The 25,969-nt window shown below is 35.8% G+C and overlaps 1 protein-coding gene across 1 annotated transcript in view; it reads left to right on the top strand.

The window, feature by feature from the left end:
- Positions 1–25,969, top strand: part of LOC118452524 (cAMP-specific 3',5'-cyclic phosphodiesterase 4B-like) — a 223,558-nt gene that overhangs the window by 128,043 nt on the left and 69,546 nt on the right. The window lies entirely within an intron of this gene.

Below are 25,969 nucleotides of genomic sequence, written 5' to 3' on the forward strand. Positions count from 1 at the left end.
GATTAAATATGATGTTCAAGACCATACTTGCTTTTTCAGTGGAGGCTTCCAGAAAATAAAAATGTGTCCTGTGTCTCCAAATATTTTAGTATTTTGAAAGTGAAAAATCATATTTTGAGATCGTGCTTATGTACTTGTACCTTACTATATCATGCTACTATCCTACAAAACTTAACTCTTGCTACTTCTCCATCTTAGCGGTTTTGCTTCAAGTTTGGCACTGAAATTGAACGGATTTGCCAGACATAAGCCATGGCGGCCCTCATGCTTTTTAGTTGCTAGAGTTCTCAACAGAAAATTCTGAAACTGTATTTGGATGAGGCTACATCTGCTGTACCCAGTTTTTGTAGGTAGGTCTATATATACTTGGTTTGCAAAGGAACCGTGATGTACAGTGACCACATCCAGGACAGAAATTTAATCTGTGCCTATCTAGCTCCAAGGTCTGATTCACATTGTTATGGTCAGACACTTAATCCAAATACAAAGTCACTACAATTAACTCCATTATATACTTTGTACCAAAGAATGTTTCTCTTTGTAACAAAGAATGGGTTCCTGCCTCAGACTTAGGATCACTTCCCTGTGACTCATGAATGGACTCATTTTCGCCTTTTTCAAACTGTTCTGCTTATACCACTCCTTTCTACAGATTTTTTTTCCTAATGGCTACTTCCCTAACTGGAAGAATACAAAGGCTTTGAGCACAATAATGGCCCAATCTCCCTAAAGGCCTCTTTGCAGCAACGTCAACTTAAATCGTTTACTAAAGTGGATTCAAAATTCCACTGAGATCAAGGTATTTGATTTTAAGATCCTGCTTAGTGTCAATGCTACAGAGCAGGATTCACTTTCTTCACTAGGCTCTGCTAACACAGGAGTAGGTAGCCTTTATTGGTAGTTTTTAGCAAAGCCGTATGATTAACAAGTTTGAATGGACTTCAAATTTAAAGTGATGAAGGGAAAACCAGCCTTTGCTACAAAGCATCAAAAGCTTTCTGATGATGTTTACTTACACACTAGTGTAAACGACTACGTGTGAATGATTGTTTACAATACAAAAGTGAGATATGGCTTGATTTTAATTTTTCTCCTCACTTTTATAGTTATCTTCAAGTCATGCTGATCACATTTGAGAGGGGTGTGAAGTAATTTTTGCAAATACTTAGTGAATGTATTGTTTTCCCTAACTCTTGCTCTGCATCTTACCCTGGGAAGCACTGACTCATTTCATACAGTGAAGCCATTTTGTAAAGAATGATTTCCTATGAGATGGCGGTGAGTTGTGTTTTATCTTGATAGAAATCAGAACTTACCCGTAATAGACATAGAACAGAAACAGGTATATCCATTGCATAGGAAGAGAGAGCAACTATCTACTAATTATTTTTAACAGTTTGAAAAGGGAAAGGAAACCCTACCCAACACTTCCTGCAGGAGGAATAAACCCATTATTTTCTTTCAAAAGAAAATCGTAATACGTACCTGCCACAATGCTACATGGAGTAATGCAGAAGCTGTGCCCCTGTGTGTGAAAGCAGATTCTCTACTGATTTTAGTTGTGAATCAGCACACAACTTTCTCTGCAATGACTGAAGTTCATTTCCAGCAGAGATCAGAAGTTGGGATGATGATAGCAGGGAAAAGAATCCAATACTGGTTTAGTTTGACACAATATGGCTGGTGCAGCACAAAGAAAAGTCTAACAGCTATCACAGTGGAAGTGTTAAAGTGCAGTACTTTTAAGACCTCTGTGGGAAGAAGGGATTTTGTTTCTTGAGTACAGATTATGATATTTGAATGATTTTCATAACTGAGAAGATTTTCACTTTTTTTAAAATTTACTTTATCTGCTGCAACATACTTAAAGCTGTAGCAAAAAAAAAAATACATTAAGAAAAATCTGTGTTGCAAACTTTGACATTCCAAGTTTGAAAATGATTAAATTATTCTTACTTTATAAATTTAATTCTGACCCTGCATACATGGACTGGTAGTCTTCAGTTGCATAACTGCCAGCTTTTATGAAGGACCTTAGCCTCATGTATGCAATGAGATAGATAGGATTGTTTCTTATTTTATCTTCACTGTTCTTCATGGAGAGTCCCTATCATTTAAAAAAAACCCAACAAAACAACCCGGTTCCAAAGTTGATACAACATTGTGAGTCCTGACCAGGAAAACAAATTGTTAGTTCATTTGTTAGCTTTCTGAAATGTTCATTAGTATAAAATCTGAGGCCTTGACAAATGTCTGTACATTTATCTTTACAGTAACCTGAACAGATAAAATGGTAGCAGTGCTTCTATTATCAGACACTGGATGATTAATGCCAGAAACATACATTAATATTATTTATATTATAAATATTTGTAATATAAACTGAATTTAAATATCAAGGACCTGATTTTCCTTTATTTTTTATAGCACCTTTTTGCTCAAATCTCTCATCAGCCTCACAAATGAAGTTGTTCAACATTTCCTCAAATGGAGCCATAAGGACAGGGCCCACCTGGCTGAAAGCAGACATCTCTACTGTAGATACTACATTTGGGGGTCTCACACTAGGCACTTTTAATGGAAAGACATCCATGTTCTTAGGAAATAACTTGCCTCATTCTAGAAGTTCGAGTGCTTAGCCTAGCAAAACACTACTTGATTTTGTTCTTGCTCTTTCAGTTAACAAGTTGAATCAGTTCACCAAGGGCTCAGGTGGGCACTGTAGCCAACACAGCAAAAGCAGTAGCAGTGTACAAATGAAGAACAAAACGGAGGCTGGCCTGCAGCTCAGCTGTACATATGCACACATATCCTCACTTTTATCCACACTCAACTCTGAGAGGTTGCTGTAACTTCAAGACTGCTGCAAGACACTCAGGAGCTTAAGAGTGATTCTAACTGACACATAGGAAAAGCTATTTATGGTTTGATTCCTAAAGAAACTCTTAAGCCTTTAGACTGGTAGATCATATTAAACAGCATTGCAAACAAAGTACTGTTAAAATTCTTCAGAGGAAGAACTCACCTTGTTAGGACCAGCATCAAGCTATATTCCATAATCATGCTACATCACCCTTTTTTAGAGCAAAAGTTCCTCCTTTTTCATGAACAATGTAGACAAGACTCCTTTACCTTCAGGAAAGGATATCACTCTAACCTTTTCTTCATCAGCTGGAGACATGTCCTCCTTTTCTTTCATGGATGATTTGTGTGGAACATGAGAGCCATGTGGACAGTATTTTTAGGGCTTTTATTTTTAAAGTTTTTGTTTTGTTTTTAAAGGAAAGTTTTAGGAAGGTTATGTCATGTTCAGAAGAGACAATGAAGACTACTAGATCAATGCTATACATTTTCAAATTACATAGAATATCAAGGTCAACATATACAGAGGAGAGATATCTACTCTTTGCAGTGTTTCTATGGGAATCAGAAACTCTTGATAAAAGCAGTTTTAAAGAAGATAGCATAGTTCCTTGATTTATTCATTAAGTTATTAATAAAACAACCAATAAAAGTTGAAAATTAACCAGAAATTATAACCGTCATAAACTGACAATTTCTAATGGAAAATATCTCTCTTGAAAATTAGTTGTCAGTGGCAAACTGTAATGGGATACATAGTCTTTCACTTGTACATTGTAGATTTTAATTTAGCCCTGATAAATAGAGTGCAAATACATGATACATGTTTGGTTATGGCAAAATAAGAAATAAATCCATGGGAGGTGATACCACATAAAAAGAACATAGGTATATACCTAAGAAATTGATTCAAAAATTAGTGGATTATTAACCTGTACAGAATATACAAATTTAATCCTAAATGGCTAAATTGATAGTCAGTATGCTACAGAAGTAATGCATATTAACAGTACCTAACATTTCTAAAATGTCTTTATTTTGCCTATTCAATAAACAACATTGGCATTGCTACCTTGCTATTCTAAATATAGTAGTAACAGCTGATGTTCAAGGAAGATGTTCATTTGGAGACATGAATAAACAGAATTGTTCTGCTGTGTAACTACAGCAGTATGTCATTAATGCTTTTTAATGAGTAACATTATATACAGTGACACTATCTATGGTTGGAGACAGGTTTAAATAAGAACTCTTGATCTTTTAATTGCTTCCATTTATCAGCTACTTTATGCCCTTAAATAATTTTTCTGTCAGAACAGTATGATTTTTTTTTTTTTTTTGCAATGTGATTATTGAAATTCAATCTATAAAACCTTTATGGTTTTGTCATTAGGATGATGCCAAATAAATGGTAGGCTTCTCGGCCAGTGTTGCAAACAGAGTGCTGAGCTGAATGGACTCAGTGTGGCTATTTTAACAGTTTTATGGTATGCAAATGACAGAATAGGTCTTCATGAAAGGTTCTCTTGTGTATTTATAGAAATAAAGGGAAGAAAAATCTGTAGGAGTCAAATAAAAATGGGTCTTCAAGGGCAGCAGTATGAAGTCCCATGTTTCAATAACAAAAGTGCGTGTCAACAGAGTTAGAAAAGTGTAAGTTAAAAACAGATTCACCTTTGTAAGGCAAATTTAAGGATGCAATACAACAAAATATTACAAAGTCAAGCCAAGCATATGCCAGTAGTATTTGTCTCACTCCTTTGAACCTGGGGTCTTTTCCAGCATGTGTGTGTGATATGTATTATATAAATCCATTTTTGTTATCCCCATATGTAACAGATGGACTCATACTATGTCTATGCAAACTGTGCAGTGGTATAAGTAAGAGCTTGTTCTTATTCACAACTTTATTATATGACCCTTATGTTAGGGGACTTTTGTTTGCGTGGTTTTTTTGGCTGACACTTCTTGAGAACACATAGCATACTTTCTCAGATCACTGTCAGTCAGAGTACATTTGGCACTTAATAAAAATATTACAGCAAATTTTTGGACAATTTCTGCAATAATCTTTATAAGTAAATCAGCAGTACATTTTTGGAGAAATTAATCCTCTAAAAGATAGGAAGGACAGTTGAATATTCATCAGTCTGGGAGAGAAGAATTGAGATAACACTTATATTCCTAGATTTCTTTTGCTTATCTGCTGAGAGGTAAATAGTTGCTAATATTCAGCAGACCAGAATGCTCAACAGCAAGATTTAGGAGAGTTAGTTAAATAAATATATATAAGGGGAAAAATTTTCAGAACAATTAAAGGAGGGGGGAAGCTTTGTCCAATCTATGAATATAGAAAAGAAGATTCTTAACTATTTCTGTATTCTGGACAGACCATATCTTCGTCAGAAAAATTTGTCACATTGCCAAACAATTTTCATGTCATCTGTCAGTTTTCTGTCATTCAGGATATTTCTAGGAAGAAACTCTTGTCACAAGAAAAAAGGTCTAGTTGGTAGATGACTCAAGAAAAACTTTCATATGCTTGTGCTGTGAATGTGAGGAACACCTGCCTTTTCCTGAAAATGTTCTGTAGTCTAGTGAAGCCCATGACATTGGCTGAGGCCATCTAATCTAAATAGCAGTGCTATCTAATAGTATTAATAAGACTTAAAATCTTATATAAAATGTTTCATACATCAAGAGAAGACTTTCATAATTATTCTTTAATATCTGATTATTTCCTGGTGGCAAACGTGAAGCAAATGAACTTTTAAAAGCTTTGCAGACATTGTCAAAATTCAATACAGGCAATATTCACACAGATATACCACATGCCACAATGAATGGAATTCCTTAAAAGACAAGATGGTAGTCTTCTCTGTTTCACTGGGGTTTGGGTATATGAATAAAGGATAACACAAATGTAGCTGTTTGTAAAGCCCAACATTAAAAAAAAAATACTGTTGAAAAACTATTTATAAGACCAGTAAGTGGGAAGATGTTTAAGTGACACTTGAATCTTGAATTATGTCATGGGCACAAACTATGGTTAAAGTTTCACTTTTGCCAAGAGTTTTGAGATACCTAAATTAAGCTGTGTGGCAACCTGAAATATCAAAATCCCTCCACAGAGGAAAATCTTACATGGATTCATTTTATACTGACTTAAATATTTTTATATTGAGAAATGTAAGATATTTATTTCACTTAAATTTTGACTTCAGAGTATTTTTGTATGTTGTTAAATACTTTCAACCATATCTTAATGAAATATTCAGATTGCTCTTAAAAATCAAAAGTAAGCATTTTTATTTTTTCTGCCAAATTTCCATGAAATTCAATCCAATCTCAAAATGCTTTTGCTATACCCTGATGCTGTACTATTCTGTTGAAATTTCTCTAGTTGATAGTGATTTGGATACAGCCTAATTACCTGCAGACACAGTTTTCTTAAACGTTATGTCAAAGTTTCTGGCTGCATAATTTACAAAGGTATTAAAGCTGAATACATGTTTAGTGTATAGTTTTCAAAGATTCATATGTCACTGAGGAAAAAAGAGCTCTCAGATAAAAGCCAAATTCCACTGAACTTAACTGATCAGGGACACTTCAAAATTAGACTAGCTCCATGCTTAAAATCTACCCAGAAAAGATAAAAATAGTCATGCCCAGTGGGCTTTTCAGACGTGTAGAAAGTGTTTTGCAGTCAGTACAATACCCCAGCCAACATGGGACCACAGACCATGCAATGGCAACAGATAGTTTGCCCAAATTTCCCAGTAAATCAGCATTGCCTCTAAAGACGGGTGGGTTGCTGGCAGGGAGACGGGACGCTCCTGGCTCTTTCAGCCGAACGCTGCTGAGGGTTGCCCAGTGGATGCACTGCTTGGGGCACAGGCATCAGTAGTGTAACGAAGAATTTACCAACACAACTCGGCTCCTGAAGTGCTGCTGTGCACACTTTAAATCCTCCCTCAGAGAAGAATCTTCAGTGTGTACTTAAGTCAATTTTTGTATCTAGAACAAATATTTCCAGTTCTGTGTATGTACCCTTTATGAAATGGAAAGAACCTATTCCACTTCATTAACAAGGAAAAATCTGTTCCATATATAAAAATACTGCTTTACAGCTGTCTTTAGTTGCACTTCAAAAACAAAAAGAAAAAAAACCCAAACAAAACAAACAAGAAACTACAACAAAGAAAAAACCTCTTAGCTTTAATTTAATCTGATTGTTCTTAAACGATTGTTAAATTTCCCTGCTTTTCTTACCTTTTTTTTTACTTTTTCTTTCTTAACTAAAGTAAAAAAGCTGAAGGTTAGGGGACTGATGGTTGTTTGCTTTTTATTTTTTTTTTCTTCACAGTAGCTGTATTTACAAGTTGGAGAATTGCTACTTGGGTCTTAATTGAGACTATTCATTTTAGCTTTCTGTTGTATAAAGCTGAACTAATTTCTAAAGGGTTTTTAACTGCAGATATCTTATACACCCAAAATAGAATCAGATGTAGCCTTATACTATTATTGTCACATTTAAAAGACTAATGCACGTTTTCAGGTGTTCTCACTTCAGTTATTTTCATCTTTTCAAGAGTATGCACCCCTCTTTCCTTGGAGTGGTTGTTAATGCAGTATAAAGTTTACCTAACTTGAACTCAGTCTTACAATAGCTGTGCATGCAAAATTATATTTCAATTATACAGACAAAAAAGTTTCAGGACACAAACAGAATTAAGAACAACCTAAAAAAGGTGTATCTCTTGCACCAGCACTTTGTATTAGATGCAAGGAAAGGGTAAAGGATAGATGAGTGTCCACCTTTTGCCTGTCTTTTTTTGTCACTTAACGAAGTCCTACAAGGACTTTGACACCTGCCAAAGGTACAGGACAAATTGCTTCTGTTTTATGTTTCCAGCAGGGCACCGGGTGTGGCAGCACAAGGGGCAACCACCTTGTGGTTGCAGCCCAGAGCACCAGCCCAATGCGAAGTCAGTCGCTTTGGTTACTTCTGACCTGAGTTAGTTAAATTCATTCCCAGATCAGTCTTTTCAAAGAAAGAACTAGGGGCTTTTTTTTCTCTTCAGAAGTATAAAGCACATAAAGGAAAAGTTAAACAAACATGTGTGCCCAGAGTTTAGCATCTGAACATTTTTTGGCACATCATGCAAGAATCCCTCCTTCCAGTTCATTTTAGCAGCGCCACAAGGAGGCAACCTGCTTCCCATTCTGTTGAGTATCCCTGCTACTTGTCTGCTTTTGCTGAGACATCGTGGGCAAGTTCTTCTTTTTCCTTCTTTAGTGCTCTCCAGCCTGGGGAAGGTGAATGTTGCCACCCTTGCTGGAGCTAGGCAGAGGGTATTCCCCTTTTGGGAACACTTTCCCGTCCATTGTTTTCTCAAGGAGCCTTATCTTTCTTTTTGTCTTGTTTCCTGTTGGGGTTCCACCTTTGCAGCCTCCTTTGATTTAATTCCAGCAATTCAAGAGGATTAATATTAGCCAGATAGATTTAGGTGCATATAATATTTATATATTACATACACACACCCCACCCCTCCAGTTTTCCAGTTCTCCATGGTAGAGCTTTTTCTGTACTGAGTGTAAATCTCCTTTGTATCCCTCAGATTCTTGTGCTAGAGTGTAAAATCCACTTCATCATTTGATTGTGTGTGAACGTAGCACTGAATTACTACTTTTCTGCTTTTTGTAGTTGGGACCTCTCAGGGCATCAGCACAGAGGCTGAGGTAGTAGAGGCCGAGTAGATGCACTTTCATAAATAAAGACAATACCATGGATAACTTTGAGTAGTTGAGTGTATAGAAACCCCACAGTGTCTTTTATAATATGGGAAAACTATTTAATATATTGTGTTGACCAAAGACAGAATAAGTTCTTAATGAGGTTATACACTGTTTTGTTACTTTACGTTAGAGGAAAATGCGCTGCTATGCAATAAGAAATGTACCACAGAATATAAAACTTCATAAAATATATAATAAATTTTTTATCATCTATTTGTCTTTACATCAATTAAATGCTGGAATCATTTGTAGAATAAAACTAATCAGTCTGAGTTCATGCCATGAATCTGAAACATTATGTGACCTTTTCAAATGTGCTAGTGGATAGATCCTCCTCCTCCCACAGCGACCTTTTGATATATGCAAAAGTAACTCTCCTGGCCCACCTGCTGCTTGTAACTAAATTGAGTCTGTGGCTTTTTTAGACATTGGCCTAAACTGATTAAGCTGTGCTTACGGTCTGTCTCCACCAAAAAAAGATTAGAGAAAAGATGAGTGCCCAGGAGTAGGGGAAGCTGTTCCTGAGAGACTTTCTACGTTATCTGCTTAATCAGTAATTGGTTGGAGTATGACTGGGTGGAAATCAGCAGCCGACTTCCTGCATCCACGAGGGTGGCAGCCGCAGCTGAGATGAGGAGCATTTGCTTTCCAGGCACAGGAGCGTTCAGCTCCTTTGGAGCAGCGTCCTTCAACGAAGTTGCTTATGTAGCATTTTGTTTCCAGTCTTCCTAGGAATGCATCTTTTTGGCTGTTAATCTTATGCTCCTTCCATTGGGATAAAATGAGTTTACCATCTAGCTGTGAGCACCTGACTCTGGAGAAAGTGGCTAGATTCCGGAGTGCTTACCTTCACGGATCGCCTTATGCTATTAACAAGCCAATTGATATTAAACAGCAAAGGAGATGGTATGAGACTTTATTATTCTTCAGCAAAGTGTTTGCATTGTCTACAGCTTGCTTTAAACCTTCTGTGCTTGTGCGTAGAGAAAGGGGGAGAAGGGATGTGCTATAAAAAACCATCTCACTCTGTTTGTATTCACTATTGAATAATGGAAGAGAAGTGTAATGAAAAAAGAAAAAAATACAATACCAGGTAACAGCAATAAATACAGCAGCACAAAGTTATATTTGTCTTATAGAAAGATATGGACAGCATATTTACCATTTGGACAGGACAGTACTGTATGTATGTGCAGTTACAAATGATTAGACAATTTTTCAGGGAAGAAATGTTACTTAATTTTTTAATTTTAGTAAACTAGGGCTATTGTCTCTAAATTTCAAGCAAAAAATCTACTGGGAGTTTGATTAGTCACAAATAATTTCTTAATCCTATTTGTCAAATGTAATGCATTACATGCAATATTTTCTGTCTTTTTGTCTGGAATATATTTGTTTCATATTTTAACAAAATAGCTGAAACAGCCTTTTGCGTATTGTTCAGTGTGGCAGAATTTCTTTCTCTGCAGTTTTACCAAACTGTGCTATGAAGAGAAACTTCCTTCATGACTGGAATTGAAAGACTTACTGAGACTTCTCGTATAAAAAGAAATCAATCTCCCTTAATTTTGTCCTCATGGAAAAAACCAGATGTAAAGTTCCATGTGGGATCAGAGAATTGCTGAAATCTGGTTAGTGTTACTTTTTTGAGTAAAAGTTAAACTAGTGAGATTCTAAAAAAAAAAGTTACCTTAAGAAAAATGATCTCCTATTCCAGCTGCCTTCCCAGAGTAGTTTCAGGTTAAATCAATATTTATAATCTGAAGTCCTTCATGTGCTTATATGGTACATAATACTTTTTATTGAAATGACAAGGTAGATTTTAAATAGAAAAATCTAAACTTTAACATGAAGAATGAAAAATCTAATGTGAAAACTTCAATGAAAACCTTTCTTCAGTTTCCAAAAAAAATTATGCATTGCCACAATATTTCTGATAATGTAATTTAAAACTAATACTCTGTTAAAAAATGTGATTGAACTAATAAGGAAATTTTGAGTATGGTTTCAAGAAAACTTCCTATTTTAACATGTTAGGGAATTGCTTTATTGATTTAATGTAAGATGGTTGGAGAGCTCCCTGATTTTTCTACAATATCTGCTTTCTTCTTGAATATGCTGTTAATTGTTCAGAGTTTGAAAAATCAGTCTAATACATACTTCCAAGATTATATTTCCCTGTCCTGACGTAGTATCAGGCTATATTAAAGCTTGAACTTTTTTTTTTTTTTTTGGTATTAGAGGGACATATTGCTCTGTTCTGTAAATGATTTGCCACCATGTAGACTCCTCTTTTTGGTGAGTACACAACAATATAACTTCATCAGAGCTGGCATATTGGGGAGGAAAAAAACCAAACAGTGAAATTCAAATGCTTTTGTACAAATTCATAACTTGATTTTACCCCCAGTGTTTCATTTGTGGGTGTAAGCCAGAGAAATTTCCTCCTTTATACTGTCTTAACAATGGGGAGTGTATTCCAGTCTCTGCTACCTTTGAAGAACATGGGTGCTGATGATAATGTCTGCTGAATACAATGTGATACATCTGTCGGTCCCCATCTCCAAGGCCTTTCTAAGGCATCACACTAATCTGAGTCCACCATACCTCTTGTTAGTAACTATTCTAGTAAAGATTTGAAACTCTTGTGTAGTTGATGTAACACTTAAGTCTCAGGGTTTTCATAAAAGAGGTTGATGCATTGTGTGACTTCACATTCATCTCCTTTCTTTTATGCAAGTTAAACCCAAAACAGTTAAAAAAACCAATAATTAAAAGTAGTATGAGGAACTGAAGATCTTCCACACACCAAGCAAATTCATAGCTCTTTACCTGCTGTTTCACTTTCTTTAGAAAACTTGTGCAGGCAGCAGTGCAATATTGTACTCCATGCAGCTGGAACTCCTTGCTGTCTTCAGGGAGAAGAAGAGGTGCTATGCACAAGTTAATTTCAAATATACGCAAAATGCATCATATTTTTCAGGGCACTAATTTAAGGCAGTACTTGAAAAAATTAGTAGGTAAATGATTTAAAAGCAGAATATAATTATTAGTTTTGTGGTGCCAAGTGTTATGTAGGAGCTCTTGGGAGAGTAGAACTCATAATTAAAGTATTTAAAAGGATTAAGGTTAATGGCAGTATTCATATAGTGGAAATGAAAGAAATTATTGGAACTTCAGAGCCAGAACCTGAATTAGACAGTGCAATATTTAAGATGACTGCGTCGCTAGGAAAACTCCTACCTCCTAATACACTAAGTTAGTCTTCCTGAATGTGGATTTGCAATGAGTCTGTTCATGGCTGATAGCAGAAAATACAGATTTAACTGTTTGAATGGAAGGAATTTTAGAGGAACTGTTTGCCATTGGGTAATATTTGTTGTTTTTGCTTTTGGTAAGTGTATGAGATATGAGAGTTTCTCTCAAAGGTTGCACTATTTGTGTTACTTAACATGCAAGAAGTCTCTCAGCTGACTTGGTTTTTGTCATCAATGCAAAAAGGTATCAAGGTTTGGGGTAGAAACTGTATCTTTCATAATGAGATACTCACAGAAGGTGCCAGGTAGATATATCTAGGTTTTGTGGAGTTAGGATTGTGAATTGTTTTGATAACTGCAGGTTTCTTTTTAGAGAAAAACCCAATCATCCATATGTGCACGTGTAAATATTCTACTTACAGACACACACACACATATGTATATACATATATATAAATTCAGAAATGTTGTCATGCTTGTTTTCATGGCTGTTCTTAAAACAGAGACAAACATTTTTATATTTTAATAGTGGTAGTTTAATATTTCCCAGTGTTTCTTGAAAGTGAAAAATTTTACAGAATTGCATGACACCAAATTGTTTGGAGATTTTCAAACTGAGAATTCCATTTTGTCTTCAAGAAGAAATGTGTCAAATTTCTGTTTCAAAGGAGATTTTGGGGTTTAGATTTTTATATCATGAGGCTTCCAAACCCTAATAGGAAAAGCTAAAAAAAAAGAAACATTTCCAATTTGTAGTATCAAATACATTTAAATTAACCTGAAATGCAAGCCTTTTAAAATTTTGGGGCACTTTCAGTTTCCATTTAACATTAGGATTCTGTTCTGGAATAGGATGAAATTTCAGAATCACAATACTAATGGTCAAAGCAAGAAGACCGTTTCTCATATAGGCCTGCATCTGAGTACAAATAGGGTTTTCTGTTAAACTGCCAAGCTAGTCATCATTTTATAATGGTATCCATGGAAGTGTTTCAATTGCAATGACACAGTGGTGGGAATTAGGACTTGGACTAATTAGTTGTATCTTCATGTCTATAAAAACAAAACAAAAAAACACAATCAGTGAGCTTCAATATATGGCGAATCATGTGGCAAAGCACATTGTTTTTCAAGAAGGAATTGATTTGATTGGAAACTAATCGGTGTGGAAAAAAGTTATTTGTTTTAATTGAGATATAAAGGATGTCTTGCTTTTTCTTCTATTGAAAAAAGAATACAAAGGGAAATTATATCCAATGTGCAGGGAGAAACTTTTCTTTCTTAAATACAGTATATGGAATCATAGAATGTTTTGGGTTGGAAGGGACCCCCAGAGGTCACCCAGCCCAACCCCCCTGCAGTGAGCAGGGACACCGCTAACCAGATCAGGTTGCTCAGAGCCCCATCCAACCTGGCCTTGAATGTTTCCTAGGATGGGGCCTCCACTACTTCTCTGGGCAACCTGTGCCAGTGTTTCACCACCCTCATTGTAAAAAATTTCTTCCTTAGATCCAGTCTAAACCTACCCTGTTTTAGTTTAAAACCATTACCCCTTGTCCTGTTACAGCTGGCCCTACTAAAAAGGTTGTCCCCATCTTTCCTATAAGCCCGCCCTTTAGGTACTGAAATCAGGTCTGCCCGCAGCCTTCTCTTCTCCAGGCTGAACAAGCCCAACTCTTTCAGCCTGTCCTCATAAGAGAGGTGCTCCAACCCTCGGGTCATTTTAGTGGCCCTCCTCTGGACCCGCTCCAACAGTAGTATGCAGTGCTTGTGCAGTGCTTAGGTGAACTGGTAGACCTGGAATTGACAACGTAATGAGCACTAGGCTGGTGTGATACTGATATAAAACTTGCTTATTAAAATCTGTGATCGATGTTTCTTCATCTGTGGCACAAGTTGACCCATAACAGGAAGCTGATTAGCTATTTAATTTATTTCTGTTCTGTTCTCTGGTTGATGAGAGCAACTTCATTTCACAAGCAGGTCCTGCATTGTAACATTTTAGTACCCATGCTCTATTCTGTCTGAAATGCTCTCTAAACACCGCTTTTTGATTCGCTGGCATTTTAAGGTATGTTGTTTCATACAAGAACTGTATGACATACTTTCAGTTTGGTCTGTTGTAAATCTCCATCAGGTAGATTATTTGGGGAATGACAAATTCCAACACTTCTAGGATGCTTGAAATAAATGCTGCTTTATCACTAATGTAGTTTCATACTGTTGACAGTCATGCTTCTTAATGCCTTTAAATGAAAATATTTAAGAAGTTAGGTAAATAATTAATGAGTATCTTCTATATTTTCACACAGTGGGGGACATCAAGATAAATAGTCAGGGAAAACAAGGCTACATCCTTAAAATTTGGGGAAGAAGCTAGGTGAAGAAATTGTACAGCGGTCATCTTGATGGCTGAGGCACAGGGCTGAGTTACCACATTTCAGATGACTTTTGTTAACAACCCTTTAGCCTTTTGCAGTGAAGAAAAAATACCTTAGCTTCAGTCTCCATTAGTGAGATGTGACAGTTTGGACAGATGTGCAGTCACAAAATAAAATCAGGTAACTCAAGCTCTCAGTGCTCTCACCCAGCTCCTCTGTTCCTAATATTAAAACAGGTGTTTGATCTGTTTTGAATCAATTCCTGAACCAGCCATGGCTGGTTTAATTCCTGTGTATTAATTTACTTTCCTATTTACTGGGGCAGAAATACGTTCTGCTATTTCTAACTTTTAGCTGACTTAATAGTCTTTTGTTTTTCAGAAATCAAAGCTAAAATATTTTGCCTGCGGCTTGCAATAGCTTAAAAGCACGTGGTCCTTGTGGTTTTGCAGAAGAATGGAAACTCTTCAAGCTTAGTTGCATATCTGAGCCTTAGTTTTCATGCCTAGAGGGGTAGTTAATGATTTATCACACAATCAATTTATGTGCAACTAGCAGGCAATTAAGTGAAAAAGAACCCTGACAGCCAGCATGGATTAAGACAAATTATGTCCAATGAATGTGATACCATTCTTTAGCAGGATAACTGGACTAGTATTAGGGAAAATGCAGAGGATTTTGTGTAACTATAGGAAAGCTTGTGGTACTGTCCCATGAGAGTCTTGCAAGCAAACTAGTTAAATGTGGTTTAGATTAAGGTAGTACAAACTGAGAATCCCTCTGGTTTAAATGTATTTTTAGAAAATAGCAAACATTTAACATCAAGTAGAGTCAATTAGGTGAGCTTGTGTGAAGATCTTTATTTAAGTGATGAAATACAAAGTACTTGCAAAATGCATGGATGACAATCTGAGGAGGGCTTAAAGGCTTATCAGGATAGCTGGGATCAAGTCTATTGCAGACAAGCACCCAGTGCTTAGAAAGGAGGAATAGAGTATGTAAATATAAATAGGTCAGCAGCTGTGCAGGCATCTATTAGGAGAAAACTTGTAGGTTGTGAATGACCAACAACATGGTTGTGATGTTTCTTCTCAACCATACCAAAAGAAACAGGCTGGAGAAGGATCTCAATGTGCTGAATAGCTAATAAAAGAGCAAATTTAAATAAACACAGATCAATATATGAGGTAAGGCATATGGCAAAAAGAATTTGAAATTTAGGGCTTTGAACTACCAAGTTTCATTCAGGAGTAAAATCTTAGTATTTTAATAGGTAGTTCTCTGAAAACAGTATCTCAGCACTCTGTAGCAGCCAAATAAGAAAAGACTGTGTTAGGAATTACGAGGAAAGGAATAAGGAAGGGAAAGTGGAACTTTATGCCATTATGTATAGTCGTGCTATGGGCATGTTTTGAATGTTAACTCTCTGATTTCTCTCTATTTGAAAAGCAGAGTAGTTGAAAAAGCTCTAGAGAAAGATAACAAACATGATCAAAAGTATTAAAATCTGAGGAATGGGACAAAGATTAGGGCATTACAGCCTAGGAAAAAAGGCAACTGGTTGGTATGAGAAAGGTTGTGAAAAGTATGGCTTGGTAATGACTACTTGGCATTGCCTTCAGAGTGATGACAAAGCACTGGTCAGAAGGAGTGGGGAGCAGTTCTGTCACACACTGCAGGAGGCTTCTCTGCGTGAAATGCATAGTTAAGCTATGGAAATCCTCATGAAGGGATGTTGTGAACTTTGACAGTTTCCATGGGTTAAAAAAGTAATTAGACGTGTTAATGGAATATATCCCCAAACTTTAACTCAGGAAGTCTTCAGACATTAAGACATTTATTCAAGCTTTATGGAATATATATACACACACACACACATACATGTATTTGCAATAAAAGGATATTAGTACAAATTATTTGCAAAACACAAGGTCAAAATTAATTTAATACTCTGACAAATTCTATTCAGTCAGTTCTATTTCTTTAGTGCAAAAATATATTTTAGAATATTGAAACTTGGTTAATAAAGAGCAACACACTAGAAGTTTAACCTTTTTATTTAAAATCTACAAAAAAATAATGCAAAACAATAATGCAGGAGGCAGCAATGGAAGTATACTTATTTGCTAACATACTTGCAGCTAGGTCTTACAACAATGTAGTAAATAGCCAGCTTCCACTCTGAGCATGCCATTAACACCCCACACCCCCTTGCCCCTCCTTTTTTTTTTAAATGTCTGAAGCAGAACATGGCTGATAATGACCTTGGGCTGTATCTCCCTGTTGGAGGGAGAAGAGGATCAACAACCATCACAGTGGTCACTGGACTGAGCTGCTGACTGAGCTCTGCTTGTTGTGAAAATCCAAATGGGCTATGGGAATGCACAAAGGGAATTTGGAATATGGGATCGGATCGATGGGCGACGCTTGGCATATTGAGTGACAGCAGTTATCACTCAATATGAAGCTGTGTGTCTTGTTTACTACCTGATGGAAGAGCCTTTGTGCAAGCCATGTGGATTCTGGATGTACTCTAGAAAGGTTATTTTGAAACAGAACGCAAAATATGACCCGAAAAATGCATTCGGTTTTGTACATTTGGCAAAGCCAATAGCTGTCTTTTTCTACAGTTGGCACTTTATTTTCTGGAGTTTTTTGGTGTTAGAAATCTGCCCACTGAGTCACATAGCTGTACGTTATTTTATAGCAAAAAATTCCTGATCTTATTGACATACATCTGTTCTCAATACAAAAGAAAAAACATTTTTAAAATCAATTAAAGTTAACATACAGTTCAAGTGTTAGTGTGTTAAAAAGTTTTCTGAGCTTCCTGGACTTAAGGCCATTTTAGACAATTAGAATGAGGTCATCTGAACCTCCTGTCTAACATACATCACCGAATTTTACCTGAGTCTTGTTTAAAAGATAACTAACTTTTTTTTTTCAGCTACTGACATTCCTTTTTGGCTTATGAGTCCTTCAAGGGAGTAGTGCAGAGGCATTATATCTAGCTACAAAATTTTAAAAGAAATCCGAAAGGAAGTTAATTTATACATCATTCTAGTAATCAAATTAGATTACAGTAATTCAGAAGTTTGCCCAGTATCTAATACATTTAAATTTTCAGACTACAGATTTAGCCAAAGCTTATGCAAACATTCAAAAAATGGTTAAGAGTCGGGTAGTAGGATTGAGTTTGTTCCTTTATTTTCCCTTGCATTATACAAAACCCAGCTAAGATTTTCTACATGATACTCAGTTGAATAGCTGCAGCTTCCTTCACATGGAAAAGATCTTTGTATGATATGCTCCTGCTTTTTTAATTTCTGCTTTTAGTAATTCTAGGCTGTTTTGTAACTCATCTGGCAAGTATCCATCATAACATTGTTCTCAAATCATGCATTTGTAATTTTAATGAAATCACTCGTAAGAGGTAAAGATGTTATGAGGCTCTCCACTGAGATCTTCAATTGACGAGAGTTGTGATAAATTATAAGATGTATGGTTTGTGTAAACATGGAGCACAATTGTATTTTTCCTTAATCTCTCATTACTTTTCAATAAAAGCAAAATCAAATTGCTATTATAAAAGCTTATTGGATGTCAACTAACAAATGTCTTCCAAAAAGTAAATAATAATAACCAGCCACAAAGCAATAGATGTTGGCAAATAGATAAGCACAGCAAGTGCATTGTTATTACATTTTTATTTAGTAATGGAAATGTACATTTAAATAGCTTTATGACTGAGACAAATCGACAAAAGCCAGGAAATTTGAAGCAGATGCTTACATTTGCGGGTATGTTCATGACTTGATAAGGATGAATATGACCCATTAACATTGCAGGAGTTGCATACATGCAAAATGGAAGATTGGATGATATATCCATTTATTTTTCACATATGCTCATCTGAGTTTGCAACTGCCTGATTCCAAAGCCATATGTGCTTGGTGTCTTAAGTAGAATTATTAAGACAATGTAAAGAGACTTTCAGTTATTTACATGCACTTCTATGCTTTAGGAAAAAGATTAGTTTTGCTGAGATACCTAGGTATGAAGGTTTCATGTTACAAATTAGTGGCTACTAAGGACTAGTAGTGGTGGGCCACAAACATAACTTCAGTACTTGTTATTTTACTCCTATTTTTTCTGGGAATTATATTGATGTGCCCTTCATGCCATACAGCTACTGTCAGTCTTACTTGCTCGTTCTGTCATGGCTTTCTCTGTTCATAAAGAACATAAAGTTACTTTCTCCAGTGTGTTTTTTTACATCTTTTTTCACTCTTCTGAAATTTGTGTCTCTATTTCTTGCTTGCATCCTTCTTTGCAATGTGCTTTATATTGCTTTGACCACCTAAAGTAGCCCTAAAATGGAAATGAGTTTTCTCTGTAGCTCGTTACAGATGAGATTTTGCCAAGTTGCCTTTCAAAAAAAAAAGAAGACAACAGTGTTGGTTTTTTTTTTAAAAGCAGGTTCTTATTCCAAGCGGATTTTCAATACTATCCTTTTCAATTTCTGAGTCATATGATTACTTGTATTTACACCCTCTTCTAATCAGGCTGCTCCCTCTTATTGGAATATTTTTCTCTCTCTTTCATGTGTAAACTACCACAGTTTGGTTTTAGCAATGCAATAATGCATTAATGATAATAATAATGCAATAATGATGCAATAATTTGAAGAAAAAGAGTTCTGTGTGCTTTGCTGTTTCATTAAACATCTCAAATTTAGAACCTCACATAAAAAATAGTCCTCTGTATTATAGCAACTGCTCAGATGCATCTTTCATTTGCGTCTGTTCAAGTGCTGTAGTGATTAAACACTATAATGATCTCTAAATGGAATATAGGGTGATGATTTAATCCTTTCTGAAGTTTTTTTTTTTAAATGAAATAGTGACCTTTTTCTTGTTACTTAAACATCACACAGATACATTGTTGTGATATTTATTAATAGTGGTTCCTAAAATGTTGCTGATATTAGACAGGATCTTTAATATATCTTTGTGGGCTGGTAAAGCAATTGTGTCAGTGTATTTTATGTGTATGTGATATTGTAGAAATAGATAATTCTGAACTATGTTCAGGTAAATCAAGAAAGTTCAGAAACCCGGGGATTTTCTGTTGAATTTCAAGGTATACAGAAAGGCACTTCTTAAAAGGCTATATTTTCCTGAAAAAAGGACGTGTGAAGACATAAATATCAACGTTAATAAATTTAGATAACTTTTTGCTATCAATATTGATTGATTTGCCCACTGAGTTAATTATTTGAATTAATACAAATGTCTGTCCATTCTCTGAGTATGCTTGTTTCATAGCTAACAACCTGGAGCCCTAGTTCACTTAGAAGGCTCCTAGGTACTGTGGTGACTCAGATAATAAGCAGCAATAGTAACAAATACAGTTCTTGAACTTTGAGATAAGTTATTTTCTTACTGATGAGAAAATAAATCTGTAGGGGTAGACATGCCTAGTATTGATGGCTGCTGAAATGTGCAATGTGACAGCTCCCTGAAATAAAGCGTCTATTGAAGAAATGTTACTTAGGAAAAGTAATCTAGATGTGAATTGCTGTAAAGTGCATTTTGAAGGTTGTATAGAAATAGCATTCGGCTTCACAAAATAAAATTACTGGAACTGAGGATTCTAGATCACAAAATAGCATCTCCCAAAGGAAATGTCATCAAACACAAGGAAATACCAGGACTGTCACTAAACATGCCGTCCTCAAGCTGACAGCTTGTAGTGGGACCTATTCTGCTGATTTATCACAGCAGGCAGGATATGCTGTCTCACTGAGAAAGAGCAAACTTTATGATAATTAGTCTGGGATAGTTCCATCGTAAGTCTCTAGTGCCATATTAGTCTCTCCCATCATGATGTGGCATTTCAGAGCTAGAACAGCCAGAGTTCCTTGGCCAATTCCCCTCTCCTTCTCCCTGCAAAAAACCAAACAACCCCCATCCCCCATCCCTCATTTGCAAGGTGTGACTGAGAGCCAGATGTACTGGTATAAACTGTACTTTAAAAACGGTTTATAAACTGGCCAGCAAAATTATTATTTGGAAAATGGAAGTGTAATCCTCCAACCATTACATAAGAAGTTGTATAAAAGAAAGGTACTCATGGGAAGAAAAGTAACAGTATGTGTTCAGTTTTCTAACTATGTAGCAAGAGATGTGTAGAATACATATGCCGCAATCCAATATTCCACAACCAAGAAAAAAAATTAAGAGTATTGGTTAAAAATGAAAAAAAACCCATTGATATTCATAATTCTGAATTAACTTTTTATCCTTTTTTTTGTGGCTCAAGCAATTTTCTTTGACAAAAAGTAATGTGTTTTTAAGATCAGAAGGTTGAAGAAAAGCTAGCAAAAGAAATTAAATTATTATAGCTACATATTAGTAGTTAAGTAGCTGGTTCAAACTCAACTCCATAGTAATTTAAACGGCAAGCATCACAGTCATCCAAGTTTCTTTTGTGATTATTGAAAAGAGAAAGGCATCTCCAGGATTTTGTCCAAAATTGACTTTCAAGGCACATGGAACAAATCAAATCACCTTTTCAAGCTGCCTGTCTTTGTCCATTACTATACATAGACTTGTAAAAATATATAGAACCAAACCCCTAAGTTTTAAATGCCTGAAAGTAAATTAATTAAATCCTGTTCCTAATGAAACAATACATTTCTTTCATCCTCATTCCTTTGCAATAGGAACAAATAAAACTATCTATAACAGTTGCTCGAGTTACCAGAAACAACATAGACCACTGGAAGAGAAGTAAAAATTATTTTTCATATTATGTAAAAAAAATTCCCAAATTATTAAGCAAAGAAAAAATAACATAAAAGCAGTTATAGCAGATTAGACTAGGAGTCCATCAAAAGCAGTATCTTGCCTCCAGTGGTGGATAGTAGGGGATGTCTGTGTCCAAGTATAGAATAGGAAATGTGTAATACTTTTAGAAGACCTGTTTCCTGATTATGTTGTCAACATCAATGAAAGTGTGTTGAAAAAACCTTATACATAGGAATAATATGGGGTTTTATGAAATGGAGTTTGGCTGCCTTTCCTTTGGGCATTTTCAAGAAGAGTCTATTTTAAGATTGCAACTATGCTGTGAGGGTGTTCTAGTCTCCAAGATCCTTTCTACTAAAAGAGGAAAGATTGGAGATCCCAGAATTATCCTTGAAGTCTCATTTTTAAGAGTGAAAAAATTTTAATTATTACTGGCACAAAATGGCACATTCATAGTAAAAGTTCCTGTTTAAATGCACATGTGAAGTATGGGTCATTGGCAATGCATATATAAGTTTTGAAGAATTAAATAGGCTTTTATCTGAATTTAACATAGCATGAATATTGATTCACTAGTTGGTTATTAGTGTGACGTTCACTTGACCTTTTTCATTCAGCCTTTTAAATTCAAAATAATCTAAAAATAGCATAAAATACAGAACTTTTAAAATTAATTAACTTATTCATAACTTTTAAATACTCAATATTTTCATTTAGGCTCAACTTGCTTGATAAATACCCTTTGGGAATTAAAAACTGAGACAAAATTAAGACTTAACACATTCCAAAAGAAGCAAAGCACATCCAGGATGCCTTTTTCTTTGGAGGACAAAAGGGAAGTCGTGAACACAAGAAATGTCAGAACTTCAGACCAGAGGGACATGAGAATTGGGCTATGCTCATGAAGCTCAGTAAGGAGAAGAGCAGAGTGCTGGGTCGGAATAGCCAAGGCAGGGGGTGAGTGGCTGAGTAGCAAACCTGGAAATTTTGATGTTCATCTGGTTGAATATGAGCTAATAGCGTACTTTCATCGTGAACAAAGCAAGCTGTATACTGAGCTACATGAGGAGGATTGTGGCCAGCAGATCAATGGAAGTAGTTATTTCCTTCAGAACTTGTGAGTTACTGAAACACTTCCTGTAGTTTTGGGGTTCCAATTAAAGAGAGATTTGGAGAAGCCATCAGAGATCCAGCGGAGGGCTATCAGGGTGGAATAAGGAGAGGTTGAAGGAATTGGGCTTGTGTACTTAAGTAAAGAGAAGACTAAGGAGAGATCTAATAGTTTGTGGCTAGTAACAGTCCAGTAGCAGCTACTGAAGGATAGTTGCAAGCAGTGACATAGCAAGCTCTTCTTCATAGTGGACAATGATCTAAAAAGGGGCAATGGTCACATATTGTGGCTTTGGGGCAGGTGGGTGTCCGGGTTTGATGTAATTTTTTTTTTCTACTGGGAGGGTAGTGTAGTGATTTAACATGTTGTCTGGAGATGCTGTCAGATCTTCAGGCTTGGAGGTTTATGAGAATCAACTACACAAAGTCATGGCTGAAGTAATTTTCTGTGTTGGTGATAGCCCATTTTCCAGCAGGAGACCCTTTCCAACCAATCTGTGCTTCTGTGGTTCATTGTGGCAATACTAAAGTACTTTACAGCAGAAGTTATTTTTCTTCACAAAGAGAACTGATTGATGAGGGACTAATATTCCTCTTTGTGAAAATGCATACTGAATATAGCAAAAGAAAGATCAAAGTTTCACTCTTAATTGTACGTACTTAGTTGGATGCCTCAAGCACCTGTGGTAAAATTCTTTACATGATCAGAAAAAACTTCCTTTAATTTGTGTTTCTAGACTCAACACTTTAGCAAAACAAGCTCAGTTACCCAGAATATGAAGAAAATGTAATTGTTATCCATGACTTTCTTTAGTTCTGCATTCAATTTCCTTAATAATATCATCCTTTCTTTTTCCGTAATTTCCCATCTCATTCACCACATACCTTCTGATTTGGGAAAAAGGATGGGTATGAGACATATCTCTCTTCTCTTGTCTGTCCAGACTTCCTCTCCCCTCTGCAGCTCCATCTTAGTGGATGAGGTAGACTCCAGTGGATAAAAAGTGTATGTGGTCCTTTCATTAAAGGTTGTAGCACAATGCATATGCACAAGGAGGACAAAGGTAATTTGCATAGTCAGCCTTTAGCCTGATGTTTCCTGAACTGTATGTATTTGAAATATCAGTAATTGTATACTGATTGCATGTACCCATTCAAACTCTTGGTGTGTTCTTCTTAGACAAGAAGGGATGCAGTCATCTTTGGATCATAGCTGCTTGAAACAAAGCCAAGTGAATATTTTTTTAAGAATTGTAAGATACCTAAAAATACTTAACAAATGTTAACTGGCATGCTAATTAGAGAAATAGACAGGACTGAATTCATAAAATGGCTAGTGGAAAGCCAGAGGTCTTTATATTTCCTCCAGTAACTGCCATGACCTGCAAGATATTGTAGACATGGAATGAAGGATTCTCCATCTCACCCAATAAAGGTGTTCTGCTCTGTTCTGCCCTTCCTGATTTTTCAGTTGAAAAGGTGGAATATTAGTTACTTGTACATTCCCTACCTGAAATCTCTGTTTCACTCCAGATTTTATTTGCCTGCTTAGAAGCTGGGAGGAGGGTATTAGTTACCTTTAATAGTAAAATGAGACAACTGGGCCTCTTCAGTTGCCCCAGAAATCACTTTTAGAAGTGTAATTTGCTGAGACATTTACAATCAGAAAAGAAAGGGAAAAGATACAGCAGGATCTGTCAATCTAGTTCCTTGAGGAAATTGCAAATAATCTTTTTCATGTTCTGAGTTCTTTTCACTAGGAAGAGAAAGGGATTAGCCAGTGGCAAGTCCTACTGAACTGACTCACTTTTGCTTTTTCTTTCTGGTGTTGTTTCATGTATTTTCTTTGTAAATGGTGGGACAAGGCCAGACTTGATGGATCCCACAAGTTTTTGGATGTCCAGACATGTTCTGTGCAGTTTCATTGTGAGCCACAGGGACTCTATAGCTGTCCTCTTCTGAGCCTCTGAGGGAGACAGGAACACAAGGGTCTCTGCAAATCTGGAAAATGATTTTCCAGCATTGTCACCAGAACACTACAGGCTTCCCACTTTCTTCAGTCTATGTGCTAGGCATTTTTCAAAAAAATACAGTAACTACATAAAACTAAGTGATCGATACAGTTATTCAGTCTGCCCAAATACTTTATGTATTATGTAGTTTTTCTTACTAAGAGAAAAGTATATTACAGAACACACCACATAATGCCAAATTTCTAAAATAAAGCCATGAAAAAGGTAGTGAATCAAAAGGGCAGAAATTAGACTTCAAACATCCAGTGGTTGTAATGTGCTGTTTCCCCCACAGAAGCCAACTCCCTGATATTGCTAACACTTCCGAGATACTGTATTAATCTTGACTCTTCAGTATTTATCTAAGTACAGTCTTGGAAAACAAAGTAATTCTTTTTTCTTATGCTGGTTTGCTGATTTTTAATTAAATGTTTTGCAGTACGGGTGTTCATGAACATTTAATTAAATTGTTCAGTGTAAATTATTCATCAGTGGAGGCAATTATGTTAAAAAATAATATGTATTATTGGATCTAAATAAGAAACTTTTCCAGACAGGGACTGTAATATCATTGTTAAAATAGAAGGCTTAATATCAGTCATAGCTACCAGACCATAGCAGATGAACCACACACAAAATTGCAGGTATGCTTTGAATTTGAAATGCCAGGGCACTGTTGCTACTTTCCTAATGGCTGCTCTTGAAAACGCTTTCATTAAGTTACAAATTAACTTTTAAATAAGGTGATCTATTTCTGTATACAGTATTAGAAGTATAATCTACTTCAAAACTCATTGTAGCCCTCCAATCACAGAATAAGCTGCTTTTTGCAGGATGCTCTAAGATAAACTAGTAAGATTTTGCAGCATTACTACTCAACTGGTGGTGTTTAATTTCCTCATTAGCTTTGAAGTTAGTTAAAAAGCATTATTCTTGTTAAACAATGGCTATACCAGTGTATAATGTGCAATAATATTGAGACCAGCCTTGAAGTAAGGTTTTCTGTTTTTTTCAAATATTTATCTGCAGAGCTTGTGGGATTAAGTTCATTCAATGGTGTCTCTAGTTGCTGAGTGACTAGGTCATGATAAACTGCAGTGATCCAGGCAGCCTTCACCTGTTCTTGTGGTAACATTGTCTGTCTGATGTCAGATGGTCAGGATAATCCATAACGCCTCCAAAATGCTAACAATAGTGAAAATGTATTAGGTTTGAGATTTTTCCCAGAATAAGGCAGTGAACACACAGTGTAGATAGACATAGCAAATCTATCTAAATTTTGGAAAGAGAGCAAAAGACTGGTATTTTATGAAAATCACACTTTATTATGTCCATTACAGCAAGATGCATTTCAACTGATTCTTAAAGCAAATCCATCAGAAAAGTTTATGGTTGAAAATACTTAAAATATCTAGGCTTCTAATGAGGAGAAAAGTTAACAAAAGACAGGAAGAGTCCAGCTATTTGAACTCTGCAAAGCCTTTTGTTATAAAGTAGATGAAATCATTAAATTACATAAGATGACCTATACTGAGTCAAGATCTGATCAGAAAGGGTAAAATGTCTTGAAACTTTCTTAACAGCATAATAGACATGAAATCAATGCACTCCACAGCTGCACTTCCTGATTTCAGCCATGATTGACTGATGACTCAGCTTCATCTGTTACAGTCAACTGTCAATTTACAGAAATATCATTGAAGTAATTTCCAAAATATCTTTATTCATTCAACTAA

Source organism: Egretta garzetta, unplaced genomic scaffold (genome assembly GCF_000687185.1).
Source record: "Egretta garzetta isolate BGI_Z169 unplaced genomic scaffold, ASM68718v1 scaffold136, whole genome shotgun sequence".
Lineage (NCBI taxonomy): Eukaryota > Metazoa > Chordata > Aves > Pelecaniformes > Ardeidae > Egretta > Egretta garzetta.